The sequence below is a fragment of the Macrotis lagotis genome, chromosome 1 (assembly GCF_037893015.1).
Source record: "Macrotis lagotis isolate mMagLag1 chromosome 1, bilby.v1.9.chrom.fasta, whole genome shotgun sequence".
Taxonomy (NCBI): domain Eukaryota; kingdom Metazoa; phylum Chordata; class Mammalia; order Peramelemorphia; family Peramelidae; genus Macrotis; species Macrotis lagotis.
In genome coordinates this window covers 303,879,281-303,897,505 of record NC_133658.1, presented here as the reverse complement: position 1 = coordinate 303,897,505, position 18,225 = coordinate 303,879,281, and the positions used below count along the sequence as shown (strand labels likewise).

Sequence of the window (18,225 nt, the reverse complement as noted above, 5' to 3'; positions counted from 1 at the left end):
ACTAAGCGACATGTCCAAGATTATGCACCTGGGACACTGCAGAGCTAGGTCTTTTGACACCCCCCCCCCCCCCAATTCAGGGCTAGTTCCACAATCTGCCTTGTCAAGGTCACCTCAGTGGCAATGAGCAAACTCGAGATTTAAACCTTGCTGTCCTCTGGTTCAAGATCCAGTTGTCTTTCCTTAGAAAAATATCTGTTCTTTGGAATTTTTCACAAGCTCCAATATTCTCTCAGTTGGCAGCAAATCACATATAGGTGAGATAAGTGCCCTTGTGCTACTCCTTAAGGATGTGCATAAATATGCACAGCTGTCCCTGCTCGCTTTTATACACCCTGAAGAATAGAGCTGAATATTAATACCACAGTTGGATTTATACAGTTCCTTTCTTCTGGAAACACCCACCACTTTTAGAACTTAGGTTGAGAGGGGAATGACTCCCCTTCCGGAATAACCAAAGGGATGGGGGCCTTGTCTTTCCTGGGGGAGCAGGCACCCTTGAGGCTCCTGCACCCTCTCCAGGAGAGCGCCTGTTCTTTCTAGGACTGTGGGCCTGCTTTGGACTCACAGGCTCCTTTCTTTTTTCGTTTAGTATTCAGATGCCAAGAACAATCCCTCATGGACACGCCTCACCTACCAGAAGCAAGGAGCAGGTCCTGGGAGCATGGAAGTGTGAGAATGCACATGAGCAATACCTCTTTCAAAGGGAATCCATCCCCTGACTGGTTCATTAAAATGGGTAGGAACAATGTGACCAGACTATATAATTATTCTCTCATGAGGAAGGCCCAGAGGCAAAGAAATGCTGCCAACTGTAAAGACAAATACTTTCCCCCAGCTGTTTATCATGCTTCTTGGACATCATAAACTTGGAAGGCTGGGGGCTATAATTAATCTCTAACAAATCAGCAAGGTCCTTGTATATCCCAACTCTTCTGTAGGCTTGGATAATTGCATAAAGTGTTTTCTTGGGATAGGCAAGAAAATGACTGAATTTCTTCCCTTCCTCTCCTTTTCTGCCCCTTCTTAAATGGTCAATTTGCCTCCCCAAAGAAGTCTACCTTATACAACTCTCCCTGATTTTGGTTTCCACCTTCTTATGCAGTTATATGATACCATAACCAATCGGGTATCAGTCCTCCTCCTCCTCCTCCTCATGTAGATAGTTTGGAAACAGAGGGGATCCTCACTGTCCCCCCAAATAAGGTTTATTGGGTTTAGAATCTGTGGACATAAGTCCAAGGCCAACTCTAACTGGGTCTCAGCATTCTTATCTAGAAACAAGACAGGTAGACCAAAGATCTCTTCCAGTTCTGCATTCTATATAATCCTATAAATTCTAACTTGGGACAAGTCTGACACTCAGCAAAATTCTTTAGCAAGATACAATTTACATCCTCCCACTACCCCCTTAAGGAATCTTCTGTTTTCTTTCTTGAATCTTCTTCTCCAAGGAAAAAAAATGGTCAGATAAATTAGTAAGGTATTAGCTGATAAGGTCTTAAAGGTGTTTATTACCTCCCCCAGGGTATTTGCATTTTTATAGAGAACAACTTTTTTTAAAGAAATAATATATCTCTAATGGTGGAATTTTAGGCTGATGGCAGAACAACTATTAGAGCAGGCATTTTGGGAGAGGAAGCCTTTATATCATACCTCCAGTCAATCCCATAACTGGTCATGCATTTGTAAAATGAGTCCTCCTTGGGACCAGAAGAGTGGTTAACACAATGGAAAGAATGTTAGATTTAGTTTTAGAGAACCTAGGTTCAAATCCTGACTCAGCTAGCAATTATCTATATGACTTTGAGCAAGTCATTTCCCTTTCTAGATTCCCATTTTGGGTTCAGTTTCTTTCTCTGTAAAATGAGGGGGTTGAGGTAGATGCTTTTTTTATAAATCTTGTCCAGCCTAGGAATGATGGATGCTATTGCTATGTCTACCATTAATAGGGTAGGCATTGGAGCACTGAATTGGACCACCTCCCTCTGCTGTTGTGGGGAATAGGGGATTTTATCTGGCTCACTTTTCCTCAGGCACACTGTGATGTCCCTGTTCTACTCCAGAAGGCTGTCAATCATTTCAATTTATCAAAGAGTTCCACAGCTAAATCTTGGCCCTCATTGCCACCTAATGTCAAGGTGTTCCAGCACAGTGCCTTGTGTTCCTTTATCTTAATGGGAAAATGCTCTGGACTGTGAATTTGTGGACACTCAAAAAAAAAAAAAGGAAAGGAAAGGAAAATGACTATGCTTCCGTTACTGCAAGCTCCTTGCAGAGTAACTTATTGTCCAGGCTTGGATCCTGAAGTAGGAAAGAACTACCAACTGGTTCCTGAGACTTGGTGGGCTGTGTGTGTGTGTGTGTGTGTGTGTGTGTGTGTGTGTCTCAGATACCAGCTGGAGACTGGTGAATTGAGTTTAACCAGTTCTCCCCTATCAGAAGTCTATCTGGCATGGGGTTGTGTATGTACACCAATCAATGCTGGGAGGAGCATAACTCGTTCTGCTGAAGGATGTCCAGAAACTGGATATGGGAATATGATCTAGGGCGAAACAGCAGGAACAAGGCCAACATGGTCATAGGGATCATAGGATTTAGAGCAGAAAGGAACCTTAGGGAACATCTAATCCAACTCCTTCCTTCTTTTACAGAGAAGGAAACTGAGACCCAAGGAGATTTAGTGATTTGGTTCAAAGTTACATAGATAGTTAAGAAGCAGAGGCAGGGTTCTAACCCAGTTTTTCTATTTTCCATTATAATGAGCTATCTAGAGACTTAGGGCAGGCTAATAGAACATGGAAATTGAATTTAGCATGGTAGATTTGCAGTTGGAAGGGACCTTAGAAGTCAGCTAGTCCATCTCCTTCAATCTTCTACATGAGGAAACTGAGCCCAGAGAAATTCTATAACTTGTCCAAAGTTACATAGGTCATAAATGAGGTAGGATTTGAACATGGGTCTTTTGTCTCTAAAGTCAGTGCTCTTTTTCCCCTTGTCTCTCAGTTAGGAGCTCCTCATTTCTCAAGTGTTATCAAAACAATATCCAAATCCTCCTGCTTCCAAGAAATAAATCTAAACCTAGAAGTCATCAGATGAAAGACTGGGAAGTAGCTTCTCTGAGACTTCCTGTTCAGTGACCTTCACTTCTGCCCTTGATGAGTCTGTTATCAGGGCTTTGCATTCCCATTCCATTTAATAAACATTTAAGAGGAAAAATACTAACCACTCTGTGTGTGGGGGGGGGTCAAGAAATTTCCCTTAGAAAATATAGCATGCTGCTTGTCAAGAAGGTCAGTAATATGAAATGTCTGGAAAGATGGACTGGAGCAAGACTGAAAATGCCAGAGTTTTTATTTTATTCTGACTCAATAGGGAGTACCTAAAGTTTCTTGAGCAGGAGAATAACATAGTTAGACCTCTGCTTTTGGACTTCATTCAATATCTCCATCATGTGGAGGATGGATTGGAAAGAGATTGGAAGCAGAGAGATTGAACATTTAGGAAATGAGTGAACCAGAAAAGAGGTTATAAAAGTTTAAACTAGGGTGGAAGATATATGAGTGGAGGACATGGCAGAGATATGAGAGAGATGGAAAAAGACCTGGCAATTAATTTTATTTAGGGGGTAAGGAAGAAAGAGGCTAATTGCAAATTTAGTTGTGATCAGGGTAACTGGAAGGATGCTTGTGCTCTCATCAGAAATAGGGAAGTTAGCTGAGAAGACTTATATGAAGTGAAGCAGACTAAGGTGAGCAGAATCAGGAGGACATTACACCTAATAGCAGAACCAGGAGGACATTATACCTGCTAACAACAATTGTATATAACCATCAGCTATGAATGATTTGGATATTGTGGTCAATGCAATAATCCAAATGTAATTCCAAAAAACTTATGAAGAAAGATGCTTTCCACCTCCAGAGAGAGAACTAATAGAGTCTCAGTGCAGATTGTAGCATGATTTTCATTTTATTTTCTTGTCTTTTTTTTTTGTAACATGGCTAATATGGAAATACGTTTTGCAAGATTTTGCATGTATAATTGATATCACATTTCTTCTCTTCTCAAAGGGTGAGAACAGGGTGGATGGGAGGGAGCAAACTCAGAGCTCAACAAAAAAAAATTTTTTAGGATTTTATTTATTTTGAATTTTACAATTTTTCACCCTAATCTTGCTTCCTCCCCCCCACCCCACCCCCACTCAACAAAAAAATTTTAGGAATGTTGAAAATAAATAAATAAATATGTAAGGGGTGGGGGAGGGAAATAAGATTGGGGGGAAATTATAAAACGCAAAATAAATAAAATCTTTTAAAAGAAAAATAATTGTTTATTTTTTAAGTAAGGAAGTTAGGAAGATGGGGCAGATTTTGGGGTAAAGATACTGAGTTCTCATTTGATTCTAATCAAAGGACTCATTTGAGATTTAAGAACTCCCATTCCTCCCTTAGTTATTTATACATATATAATAACATTTATGTAATTTATATAGATCATATGCCTCTAGAATCCATAGCTCTAGTATTCCCCTTGGAGAAGTCCTGTCGTGAAGACAGTATCTTCTACTAGAATAAAGACTGAACTGTGAGTCATGACACTTGTGTTGTAGTTTCTGATCCAGCTGAGTGCCTAAGCAAGCCTCGGTTGACTTTCCTAGCCCTCTTTCTTCCTTTATGAAGAACTGGATAACGTTCCATGAGATACTAGCTAGTCCTCACAAATTCTGGGCTTCTCTGGCTCCTCTCTGCCCCCTTTCCCGCGGTGCGTTCGCACATTTCCTAAGCCTACTTTCCACCAGTGAGATGTGCGGTCGACACTAGAGGACCCGAGAGACACTTGGTCCAAGGTCACCGGCGCCCCAGGGATCCCAGCGCTCTCTCTCTCTCTCTCTCTCTCTCTCTCTCTCTCTCTCTCTCTCTCTCGCTCAGCTCCCACAGCCAGCCAGCCCACCGGACTCATTAGCATCTCTCTCTCCTCTGGACGAGCCCAGGAAAGCCGAGTTAATAAGGAAGCCTGGCGGCCGGCCGCGTGCCAGCCTCCGCTGTGACTCACCAGCCCCGGGAGTTGGAGACCCAACCCCGGAGGATGAGCGGCGGAGGGGGAAGGGTGGGGAACGAGGTCGAGGCCTGAGTTGACAGCCCTAAGGGCAGGCAACTCCCTCCTTCGAGGGGAGGAGTCCTGCAGCCGGAGCCAAAGACGAGGAAGTGCCGAGAGCCGCCAGCAGCCCCGCGGCAGCCTCTCCAGACAGACAGCGGCAGCGGCCGCGCGCGGCGGCGCGCGTGAGAGGGGACTCCTGCGTTCGCAGATGTCAGATGGAATGGGTTAGTCATTCTCATATTCAGAATTAACTGGGGAAGAAAGCCTAATCGTCTCCGTCGTGGATGGCTGCCTCGGGGCGACTTGTAGATAAATGCCGGGGGGGGGGGCTGGGGGGAAGGGGGTGTTTCTGGACTGGATCACCGGAGTCCTGGAGTGTTCCATATAATAGTCATTCCGCGCGTCCTGTCCTTTGGGTGACCTAATTAGGTCTGGGCAGGCACCGAGGTGGTGTGACCTGGGAGTGGCCCCGGGATCTGTGTGGATTTGGAGTTCGCCTCTGATGGACTCCCTGGGGCGGGGTGCGGGGGGGACCTTCAGGGGTCATCCTGTTCATCCCCGGATCCCCTGCCCCCAAGTCCCCCCACCCACCCCCAGCCCGCTCGTAGGGATGGCAGGCTGCCCTCTTCTTAAAACACCCCTGAGGAAGGAGGTTCCAGTCTGCCCCTTCATTCCTTCCCCAGTCTCGCACACCTCGCTCCTTTCCTGGGCAGGTCCGAGAGGGCATTGACCTATATTCATAGCCCTTGATTGAAATGGATTCTAAGTGTGCTCGGGGCGCCGGGGCGCCGGGGGCGCGCTGTCCTCCGACTGGCAGGGTCCGAGGCCCCCCAGACTCAGACCTCCCCGCCGGAGAGACGTTGAACTTTTCTGGGCCTCCAGCCTGACTCTAGAGGAACCCGGTCCCCTCTGAGATCCCCCTCAGTCCCCTCTGAGATCCCCCTCAGTTCCAAGCCTCAGCCCCACACCCCGGGCTGGAGGGGGCAGGGGCTCCCTCTGGGACTGCAGCGCAGCAGGTCCCAGCCCGGGCCTGGGGGTGGGGCTGGGGCGCCCGGCTGCTGGGACCCCGGCTCCCGAGACTGAGCAGAGCCGAGAAATTAACCGGATCACCGGATCGACTTAGCCCGCGGGAATAATGCAGTCGCCTCTTTTCTCCCTGGGGGCCTCGGGTCTCCATCCCCAAAAAAACCAGTCACAAAATTGCTTCAATTTAGTTTGGCCGTGAGCCTTGACTTTGGGGGGCTGGAGAATTAAAAGGGTGCTTATCAGAGTCAGATTCGACAAATCCCTTCTTTGAATGAATGAATAAAAGGGAAAAAAGCGCTTTATTAAGTGACTACTATGGGCAAATCATTTTTCAAGTGCCTGTTTGGGGCAGCTAAGGGATTCAGTGAATAGAGTATTAGGCTTGAAGTCAGAAAGACTCATCTTCATGAGTTCGAATGTGACCTCAGATATTTACTTGCTGTGTGTGACCTTGGGTAAGCACTTAACCCTGTTTGCCTCAGTTTCCTCATTTATAAAAAGTACTAGAGAAAGAAATGGCAAACCATTCCATTGTCTTTGCCAAGAAAACCCCAACTGGGATCATAAAAAGTCCAACAAATGACTAAAAAATGACTGAACAACAAAAATGTGCAAAATGATACAAATAGAAAAATACAGGGATACAAATAGAAAAATAAGATAATCCTTGCTCTCATGGAACTTATAGTTAAATGGGAGAGACAACCGTTTCAGCTGCAAGTATGAATATCAAAGTTGAAAAAAAAAGATCCGTTAACTAACAGTTACTTTGTTGGGTTTGACATTTGGTAGATAGCAGGAGAAAGACTTTTCTCTATAAAATAAGAATGGTTCTAATATTTTATACTCATCTAAGGTAGGTTATTGGATGGGCCCAGAACACATGGCCTCAGGGTATACTTGCCAAAGTAAATAAAGAACATAACTTGACTACATGATGGCCTATAATCTGAAAGGCCAGGGTCAAACGCTACACCTCTGATTATAGGAGTCAAACAGTTCACCTCTATACCTCACACATGACCAAGTTAAGATTCTTCTTTATAATTTTTTTTTCAAAAAAAATATTCTGTGAATGGTTGTTATTGTTGAGATGAAAACTGCAGAGCATAAAATCACAGATTTAGAGCTGGAAGAGATCCTTAATTGTTATCTAGGCCAAACTCTCTACTTTACAGATGAGGAGGAAACAGAACCGGAAAGAGAAAGCAGCTTGTGCAGGGTCACACAGGTATCACAGGAAGTGAATCAAAGGATATCAAGAGGCCTTTGGGAATTCAGTGGCCACCTAGATCAATCCTGCCCAGAAAAAGAATTTCCAATATTAGGTACTCAACAAGTGATCTTTCGGCCTTTGCTTGAAGACATCTTAGTGAGGCAAAGCTCACGATCTCCCTAGGCAGTCTTCTGTATCTTTGGGATACCTCTATTATAAAATGTTTCCTTAAAGTAAGCCTAAGTTTATCTCTCTATGCAGCTTCTACCCGTTGCTACTGGTTCTGCCCTTCAGGATCAAAGAGAACAAGCCTTTAGATACTGTCTCTGATTTATTGTGTTCCACCAACTCCTTTACTGTTTTCAAGACCCTTCAACATTCTGGTAGCCTTCCTTTGGAAATTTAATTCAGTTCTATTACATTGTGAACTTCCAGAGGGCAGGGAGTGTCTTTTGCAAGTTTTTATATCCTCAGCACTTACCACAGTGCCTGGCAGATAGGAGGCACTTAATAAATGCTTACTGAATGATTGATTGGGTATTCTTTAGTTCAACAATATTCTTCCTAATCTGGGGCACATAGACCTAAATACATTAGTCCAGAAATGGTCTAAGGGAAGAAAAGTACAGCAAGAGTCTAATCATGTTGATTCAAATCAACAGTCTTTTATTAAGTGCCTACCATAAGCTGGGCACTATGCTAACCTCATCATTAGTGAAAGCTGTGTTTTTCTTAATGGAATCTAAAAGTGTACTAATTTTTTTGTTGTGGCAGTATTACAACAGTTATTGGATTTGAAATGGTTGGGGGTTTTTTCAGACAAAATGTCTAGCCATGCTTTTCCACAGTTTGTACTTGTAAAGTCAATTTTTTGAACTCAGAATTAAAGTGTTATATTTATTTCAAAAAATTTTATCTTATTAATAGTTAGAATTTATATAGCATTTTAAGGTTTGCAAAGCACTGCACATATTATTGCACTTTATCCTCTGTGAGATTGGTGCTCTTTTTATTTCCATTTTACTAAAGAGAAAACTGAGGCAGAGGGAAGTTAAGTGGTATGTCCAGGATCACACAGTGCTAGTAAATGTCTGAGGCAGCATTTGAACACAGGTCTTCCTAACTGTCAAAGTCTAACACTCTTACCAGATTGGGCCTTAGAGTTCTAGCAAATAGTGCCCCTAGATTTTGAATCTGAGCTTTGCATTCACATTCAACTCTTTTCATTATGCCATGCCACCCAATTCAAAGCATTATTATTAATAATAATTAATCACAGTGATTTATACTTTTACTGTGTTTTGTAATTTGCAAAATGGTGTCCTCATAGCTTCTTCTATAGTTGAGGAAACTACAGCTTAATGAATGTGATTTGAACCTGTTTATATGATTAGGAAGAAGCTAAAGCTTAAATCCCAATTGTGTCTCCAGATTATAACTCCTTCACAAAGTAATTAAACAAATTGTGTGAAGGCAGGATGTGCAAAAAGCAATGAATTGATACTTAAAAAACCTGGGTTCAAATTTGCCACTTACTGGCTCTGTGACTTTGGACAAGTCACCTAAGCTCTCTAGACCTCAGTTTCTTTATTTGTAAGATGGGGCTAGTCTAAATGTTTAAATCCTTTCTAACTCCAAAATCTTTTTTTACCATGCTTTAAAAAAAAATTCATAAATTTGTATAACCAAGAGGTGACTGGTCACCTCTTCTCCCAGGAGTAAAAGGGACATTAAAATATGATGATCATGTTGTTATTATTATTATTTTACTGTTTATGCAAAGTGGAATTTAAAATATTAAATCTCACTGCATTTCAGTATTTCTTTTTTATCAAACAATTATCTGACCTTTGGCTAGAGCTCTAGATCTGGTGTGAAGGAAGACTTGAGTTCAAATGCAGCATCAGACACATACTAACTGACCCTGGACAAATTACTTAACTACCCTTTGCCTAAGTTTAGTCTTCTATAAAATGAGAATAATATTAGCACCTACCTCTCAGGTTGTTGTGAAATTAAATAAGATAAAGTACTTTGCAAAAAGAGATGCATAAATGCAAGTTCTTATTGTATGTCTTGCATCTATTATCTTTGTTGTTAAAGCATTCAGGAAAGGATAAAGTATGGCAAGTGGTTTCTCAAACACAAGGAGTTTGCTACTTTGAAGGGAGAGAGAGAAAGAGAATGAGACTTTGTTAAATGCTTACTACGTGTAAGTCCTGGACATGTAGATTCAAAATTTCATTCTAATGAAGGAAGACAATATATATTAGGGAATGGTGGCTCAGGAATAATAGGGCTGATTTGATTTCTCTGCTCATTGGTTGACTGGTCTGTCAACTGGTCACTTAATCTGTGTGTGAGTATTTATTAATCACTTATTACCAGAGATCTTACTTTCCAATGGTGGGAGAGGTGAAGAAAGTTGCTAGTTGTCTTTCATTCTCAAAGAGAACCAAAATGACATTATGATGGGGTCAAGGTAAAGTGTATCTCACTGTGACTGATTATACCAATATAACCTTGGAAGGTTCTACCATGGGTCAGGCAAAAATAGTCCATGAAGAAGGATAACAAGTATATATATAGGCAAAATACAAAATAACTAGAGTAAAAACAATAAAATGAAAGATAATTAAATGAAAAAGAGCCTATGTGGGAGATCCTAGCATTTGGGAATCAGGAAAGGAGGTGTGGGAGGTGGTGCTTGAAATGCCTCTTGAAGGAAGACAATCTCTGAGGCAGGCAGTGGTAAAGAGGGAGTTTATTTCAGATATGGGAGATAGCCAATGCAAAGATATGGAGACCAGAGACAGAGTATACTGTGTGAGGAACAGAGAGAAAGCCAATTTGGCTGGATGACAGAATGTGTGAGAGGGAGTAATCTGTCCAGCAAGGCTGCTGGGAAGATAGGCTGGTCCAGGTTGGAAAGGACTTTAAAAGCTAAATAGAGTATGTACTTTATTATGTTGTGTTTGTCCTTCATTCTGGAAGAAGTCCACGACATCAGGAAGGTGAAGCCACGACATGCAAGTGAATTGAATTTAAGTGAGGGGGTGCTGTGCAAAGTCACCAGCCTCACTTTCTCCTCCTGAACCATCTGGGTCCAGGGGCCAGATATGAATCAGGACATCTGGAGATGGCCCTGTATACAATGGGAGACCTTTGCCTTTTTAATATACTTCACTGTAAATGTAATAGGGAGCCCCTGGCAATTAGGGAGTTGGTCAGTGACATAGCCAAAACTTTGCTTAAGGAAAATAATTTTTGTCAGTTATAAAGAAGATAATCTATGCTGGGGAAGAAACAAGGCAGAAAGACAAATTAGGAAGCCATTATAATAGTCCTGATCTAAGGAGGAGGCAATGAGAGAAGAGAAGGGATTGAGAAGGGATCTCCTATCTCCTCTGAGAAGAGTGGTACTTCCACTCAGTGATGAACATTCTGACACTTGGTCATACACTTATATTCAGTGATTATGAACCCCTCTAGGTCATCATCCCAAATCCATTTTCAATCCCCAGCTTCTAATTCCTTATTTCCATATGTTTCAATCCTCGAACTCTAGAGTCCCAAGCAAAACACCATTCACTCCTCCCTCTGGAATACCTATTCCATAGGCAACAAACTTTTCTTTATCCTGAATTCCTTTTCTTCTATCTTCTAAGGATCACTGAAACCTGACTCCCGGCAATGACATAGCCTCTCTGACCACCTTTTCCATACTAGTTATCTTCATTCATTCATTCTCCTTGGCTCACTGGTTGAGGTTGGGGAGTTGGAATACTCCTTACTCTTCACTGCAGCTTAAAGGTTCTCCTCCTACCTCCTTCACTATAACTTTTCCTCCTTTGGAGTACGTGTATTTGTTTTGTTTTGTTTTGGTTTTTTAGTTTTTGCAAGGCAAATGGGGTTAAGTGGCTTGCCCAAGGTCACACAGCTAGATAATTATTAAGTGTCTGAGACCTGATTTGAACCCAAGTACTCCTGACTCCAAGGCCGGTGTTTTATCCATTATGCCACCTAGCCGCCCCTGAGTACATGTATTTGTAACTGCCACCCAATCAAAATCTTGATAGTTATTGTTTACACACCTCCAAGGCATTTTTCTTTATATTGGCCCTCCCTCAACACCTTAACTATTCAATTCCTCATCCTATTCATTTCTCAAAATCTACTCCCGTGTGGCCTAGGGCAAGCCACTTAAGCCCATTTGCCTTGCAAAAAACTAAAACAAAACAAAACAAAACTACCCCAGCCCCACAAAGTTGGTCATACTCTTAATTTTGCCATCACTCACAAATATATTACCTACTTAACCTATTGGTTCTGCTTCTGCTCCTCTTACCAAACCTTATTCTTTTGGCTACACCACAACCTCTAATCTCTTGACCCCTCAGTTTTCGCCCAGGCCATGTTCCCCTGCACTATTCTCTGTCTCTGTCTCTCTCTCTCTCTCTCTCTCTCTCCTTTTGTACACATTTTGACTCCTTGATCATTGATCTCCCCTATTAAGACCCTCCTGGGATGACTCCCATCATCGAATACCTTCACTTCCACAGATGTGTTACTGAATGAAGTTGGGAAAAATCACACAACTAAACCGAGTCCAGTATAGATTTATTTTACACAACTTAACTGGGCCTGCTCTGCTGCTAGGCAATCTTTCTATACTTTTCCAATCATCTCACTATCCCACACACTCCCTGTTCCATCCATGCCCATATCTACATCCTTTAAAAAGCATCACTTGATCTTTCCAACTAAGCTAATTATCATCTTATAACTTTTCTGTCTTTGTGGCCAAACTCCTCCTCCCACAGGTCCAACCATAGCAGGTCCTTGCCCACCCAATAAATTCCCATGGTACCCTATTTCTTCCAGTAAATATAGCTTATCTGCTTGGCATTCAAAGCCCATCATGATCTCATCCCTGTCCCCACTTCTTTCCCTGCCATATACTCTTCTGTTCTGGGACAATGACCTCCTTGCTGGTTGTTGAACTTGGTGATCCATCTCTTGGCTCCAGACATTTTCTCTGTGTCCCTTATGCCTGAAATGCCTCTCCCTCCTCATTTCCACCTGCTGGCATCTCTGACTTCTCACAAATCCTAATAAAAATTACATTTTCTACAAGAAGCATTTCCCAGCCCCTTTTATTTCTAATGACTTATTTATTTCCTAGTTTTCCTGTATATAGTTTGTTTGTACATAATGTTTGCTTATTGTCTCTCCTTGTGCTCTTTTAAGGCAGGGACTGCCTTTTACCTCTTTTATCCCCATCAGTGCCTGGTATATTGTAGGCACTTAATAAATGTTTATTGATTACTGATTGTAAAGGTAGAAATGGCAAGGTTCACTTTGTGGGATAAGGGAGAGTGAAGAGTCTAGGGTAATGCTGAGGTTACAAACCAGGGACTGGGGAAGGAATTTACTGAAACATTCATAGAAATGGCTAAATAGTGAACATGAAAGATCTGGAAGAGGCTAGATAGGGAGAACTCCTATCAGTCAGGAGCCCAGGCCCCATGATAGGAGCCAGGGTGCCAGCAGAAAGCTAACGTGAAGGGAGGGGGACATGACAAGACCAAAGATGGTAAAGTGCAAAATTGTTTTGACTGAAAGAGAAAAGTTGACAATGTTTGAAACCAGTTTTATGGCATACAAAAAAGTGGTGTTTACTTGTGGTCCTTGTCTATAGGAGCAGCTCGAATGAAAACACACACACACACACACACACACCTCAAAACTTACAAATGCATATTTAGATCCTAGGGATTGTTGGATTTAGAGTTGGAAGATACTTTAGAGATTATAGTCCATTTCCCTCATTTTGCAGATAGTGGAAATGGAGAATCTGAGAGACAAGAAGACCCTAGGTATAGAATTGGAAGGAACATCAGAGGTCATCTAGCATAACCCCCTAATTTTGCATGTGAGGAAACTGAGGCATAGAGAGAGAGGATAAGGACTTTTTCTCTTCCTGTTGTCTTTGAGTTCCCCCCCACATGGCCTAATACTATACCTTTCATTACTCTGGTTCATTAAATATTTATTGAACAAATGAAAAATTGATAAAAGGGGGGGTGTTTATATGACTGAACAATTTAGCCAAGGGCAAGCCTTGCTCTTTGATCAAAAGATTCTGAGGGTCTGAAGGGAAAAAAAGGACCAAGACAAAGTTTAGCTAGAACCTTTGATTTAGTAGTGTAAAAAATTACACCCTGGAAATCATCTTTATCTCCTTGTGAATAGTGGCTACTGCAGGCCTTCCTTTAAACTTTAAAGACCTCTATCTGCTTGAGGTCTTCTATCTGAGCTATTAACTCCTCATCTCAAGATTAAATCAGCTGTGGTCCTAAATGACGAGGGTTGATAAGAAGGTCTTTAAATTTTAAATAGTCCCCTGCAAAATCTTGGTGGTTTTCCTACTCTGCTTGGGAAACCTTGTGGAGAATTAAAGGCTGGGGGACAGGAACCTTCAAAGGAAAAGTAGTGGGGGTGACTGGGTGGAAATAACATTTAAAAATCAAACTCATCTGACCATTGTCTCTCCAACTTTACTATAAAGACACTTTCCTTCTTTGTTTACTCTCTGAATTACATTAACTAAGCACCTCCACTGTGCATGACCCATTTCAAACTTCCATGTATTGGTTCCATAGGAATCCTATTTTGGTCACTAAAAAAGTATTTATAAAGGATCAACTTGTTTAATGTTCTTGTTAGTGTTTAATTGGAGTCCATGCTTTTAATTATTGTATGAACTGGAATTTTAATTGGTTTCCTTAAAGTTTATGATCAGATATCAAAAGGATCTAATATTCATCTATTTTTCCTGGTGAAGAAAAAATATGGTTTAAAGTGATTTCCTGCATGGTCTTAGGTTTGGTTAGTCTCTTTGTAAATATATTTTTAAATTTATTATTTATTTTAAACTTTTTAAAAATTTTAAATTCCAAATTTTCTCCCTCTCTCCCACCCCTGTCCTACCTACTGAGAAAGCAAGCAATATATCAATTATACATGTGAAATCATGCAAAACATTTCCATTTTAGCCATATTATTAAGAAAAAACAAGAAAAATAGAGAAGCATATACTTTAGTTTTCACTTAAAATTTATTTCTCTCTCTAGGGGTGGATAACATTTTTTCAACATGAATCTTTTGGAATTGTCTTGGATCGTGCATTGATTAGAGTAGCCAAATGTCTCATAGTTGATCATCATTACAACATTGTTGATATTGTGCACAATGATTTTCCTGGTTCTTCTCACTTTGCTTTTGCAGCACATGTAGATCTTGCCATGTTTTTCTGAAAACGTTTCTTGTCATTTCCCACATCATAGTAGTATTCCATCACAGTCATATGCTACACCTTATTCAGCTATTCCCTAACTGATGAACATTCCTTTGATTTCCAATTCTTTGCCACCACAAAAAGAGCTGCTATAAACATTTTTGTATATAGGTCCTTTTCCTTTGATATCCTTGTGATACAGACCGAGTAGTGATATGTCTAGATCATAGGTTACACATAGTTTTATAGCCCTTTCGGTTTAATTCTAAATTATTCTGCAGAATGGTCTGACCAGTTCACTACTTTACCAACAGTTCATTAGTATATTTTTACTCTATTTCATCATTTGTCATTTCTCATAGGTGTGAGGTGGTACCTCAGAGTTGTTTTAATTGACATTTCTTTAATCAGTGATTAGAATGGTTTAGGGTGATTAGAATGATTTAGGGTGGGATGGCTAGGTGGCCCAGTGGATAAAGCACCAGCCCTGGAGTCAGGAGTACCTGGGTTCAAATCCAGTCTCAGACACTTAATAATTACCTAGCTGTGTGGCCTTGGGCAAGCCACCTATTCCCATTTGCCTTGCAAAAACCTTTAAAAAAAAAAAAAGAATGATTTAGGGTCAGCTAGGTGGTCCAGTGGATAGAGCCCTGGAGTCAGCAGGAAGGGAGTCCAAATCCCACCTCAGATACTTAATTGTTACCTAGCTATGTGACCTTGGCAAGTCACTTAACCCCATTGCCTTGCAAAAAACAAACAAAAAAAAAACCAGAATGACTTAGAACATTTTTTTCATATGATTATAGTTTTGATTTCTTCTATTGAAACTGCCTGTTTATATCCTTTGACCATTTCTCAATTGGGAAATGAGTTATTTTTATGAATTCAACTCAGTTTTCAATATATATTTGAGATATGAGGCCTTTAACAGAGGCCTCGTGTAAATGTAAAAATGTAAATGTAAATGTAAAAACATTTTGACATTACTTCATTGTCTTTAATATCTTTTAGCAAAATGTAATTTCCCTGATTGTACCTTTTAATTAGGTTTATTTTTGCATTTGCTTTGTCTGAGATCATGATTAGTACTCCTGTCTTTTTTTAAATATATCTGGAGCATATTAGATTCTGATCAAGTCTTTTATTTTTAACTTTCTGTGTATCTTTGTTTCAAGTGTATCTTTTGTTGGATTTTGATTTCTAATCCATTCTACTATCTACTTCCATTTTATGAATAAACTCATCTTATTCATATTTTCAGTTATGATTACTGTGTTTTCCCCTCTATCCCATTTTCTTCTTTGTCTCTCTTTTCCTCCCTCTTCCCATCTTCTGTATTGCCTCAAAAATCTATTTTTCTTATAACCACTACCTCCCTTATTATTTCCTCCCTTTTAATTATCCCCTACCCTTCCCTTTTAACCTTCTGCTCCTATTTCTTTTTTCTTTCTTTCTTTATTTTATTTTTTTTTTTGGTAATGGGGTTTGAGTGACTTGCCCAAAGTCACACAGCTAGGCAATTAATAAGTGTCTGAGGCCGGATTTGAACTCAGGTACTCCTGACTGCAGGACCAGTGCTCTATCCACTGAGCCACCAAGCTGCCCTCTTGCACCTATTTCTTTATAGGTCAAGTTAACATTTCTTTACATTACTGAATTTGTATTTGTGAACCAATTCTAATGAGAGTGAGTTTCAAACATTGTCTGTCAGCATCCCCTCCCCATTTCCCCCTCCACTGTAAAAGATCTTTCTTGAATGGCTCTTTTATGTAAGTAAATTTTCCCCATTCTATCTCTTCTTTCTCCCTGCCTCCCAGTGCTTCCCTCTTTCTCACCCTCTCACTTTGTTTGGAGATCATTCCAGCATAATCAGCTCACATCCATGCCCTCTGTCCATTTAAACTCCTTTAACTGCCATAAAAATGATAAAATTGTTTGGAGTTACAGGCATTGTCTCCCCATATAGAAATGTAAACAGTTTAACTTTATTGAGGTCCTTATGATTACTCTTTCATCTTTACCTTTTTATGCTTCTCTTGAGACTTGTGTTTGAATGTCATATTTTCTATTCAAATCTTTTTTCATTAGGAATGTGTGAAAGTCCTCAGTTTCCCCCCTGAACTATTCATACTCCTGCAAAAGATTATCCTCAGTTTTACTGGGTGAATTATTCTTGATTGTAATGCTAGCTCCTATGCCTTTAGGATTATCAAATTCCAAACTCTCTGCTCCTGTAATGTGAGTTTATTGTACAATCGTTATTCTTCTCACTTAACTTTGTAGCACATATAGATCTTGCCATGTTTTAATTTTTTAATTAACATTTTAATTTTTTTTCTTTCTGGCTGCTTGAAGTATTTTCTCTTTGACCTGGGACCTCTAGACTTTGATTATAATTCCTGGAATTTCCATTTTGTGATCACTTTCAGGATATGTTTGACAGATTCTTTCCATTTCTATTTTACCCTCTGTATCTAAGATATTGGGGCAGTTTATTTGATAATTTCTTGAAATATGATATCTAGGCTCTTTGATTATGACTTGGTACAGATAGTTCTAACTTTACGTAATTTCATATACCTATATTAACTTTACTGTATAATACTGTGTTCTCCCTTTCCACTCCTGCCCCTGCTTCAGTGCTACTTTTAACTTTAACAAGAAAGGAGACCTTTGTCCTGTTTGCCCACCTGACCAAATTCACATAACACAAAAATCACTTTACATAGAGGTCTGCAAAATGGTCCACTTACATAAAGTGAGAACTGCCTATATTCCAGTAAATTATTTCTCATTGATCTATTTTCCAATCAGTTGTCTTTCAGTGAAAAAGTTCATATTTTCTTTTTTTGCAAGGCAATGGGGTTAAGTGGTTTGGCCAAGGTCATATAGCCAGGTAATTATTAAGTGTCTGAGCCTGAATTTGAATTCAGGGCCTTCTGACTCCAGGGTCAGTGCTCTATCCACTGTGTCACCCAGCTGCACCCTAAAGTTCATATTTTCTAATATTTTTTTCATTCTTTTGATTTTGTTTTATTGTTTATTCATGTATCATGGAGCCATTAGCTTCCACTTGCCCAATTCTAATTTTAAAGGGTTATTTTTTTATACCTCTTTTTTTCATTTAGCCAATTATATTTTTAAGACTTTTCCTTCCATTGATCTTTTTTGGTACCTTTTCCTCCCACCATTTGAACTATTATGCTTTTGTGCTTCTTTTACCATCAGACCAATTCTGGTTTTTAAGCTGTTATTTTTTTTAGCATTTTTTTGTCTCTTTTCTCAAACTCTTAATTCCCTTTTCGTAATTTTTTTCATTACTCTTAATTCTTTTCCCAATTTTTCTTCTACCACTTTTACCTCTTTCTTTAACTCTTCCAAGAATTCTTATTTGGCTTGGGTCCAATTATCATTTTTCTTTGAATATTTGTTTATAGCTGTTTTCATGTTGTTGTCTTCTTTTGTTTTATGCATTGGCTTTCCCTGCTATTGTAGTAGCTTTTTATGCCCAAATTCTCTTATTTTGGTAATTTGTTAATTTTTCCAGTTTATTTCTTGACTTTGAACTTTATGCTAAAGTAGA

At 40.1% G+C, this 18,225-nt stretch overlaps 1 protein-coding gene and 1 long non-coding RNA gene across 2 annotated transcripts in view; both read left to right on the top strand.

Moving 5' to 3' along the window:
- Window positions 1-1,016, top strand: part of LOC141505472 (uncharacterized) — a 47,598-nt gene extending 46,582 nt beyond the window's left edge. The window contains exon 5 of the long non-coding RNA XR_012473611.1: window positions 593-1,016. This is a non-coding gene — a long non-coding RNA (uncharacterized LOC141505472). The remainder of the gene's footprint in view (window positions 1-592) is intronic.
- Window positions 1,017-5,221: 4,205 nt separating this feature from the next.
- CHD9 (chromodomain helicase DNA binding protein 9) overlaps window positions 5,222-18,225 on the top strand; it is a 243,152-nt gene continuing 230,148 nt past the window's right edge. The window contains exon 1 of the mRNA XM_074211321.1: window positions 5,222-5,324. The gene's annotated coding sequence lies outside the window, so the exon portion shown is untranslated. The remainder of the gene's footprint in view (window positions 5,325-18,225) is intronic.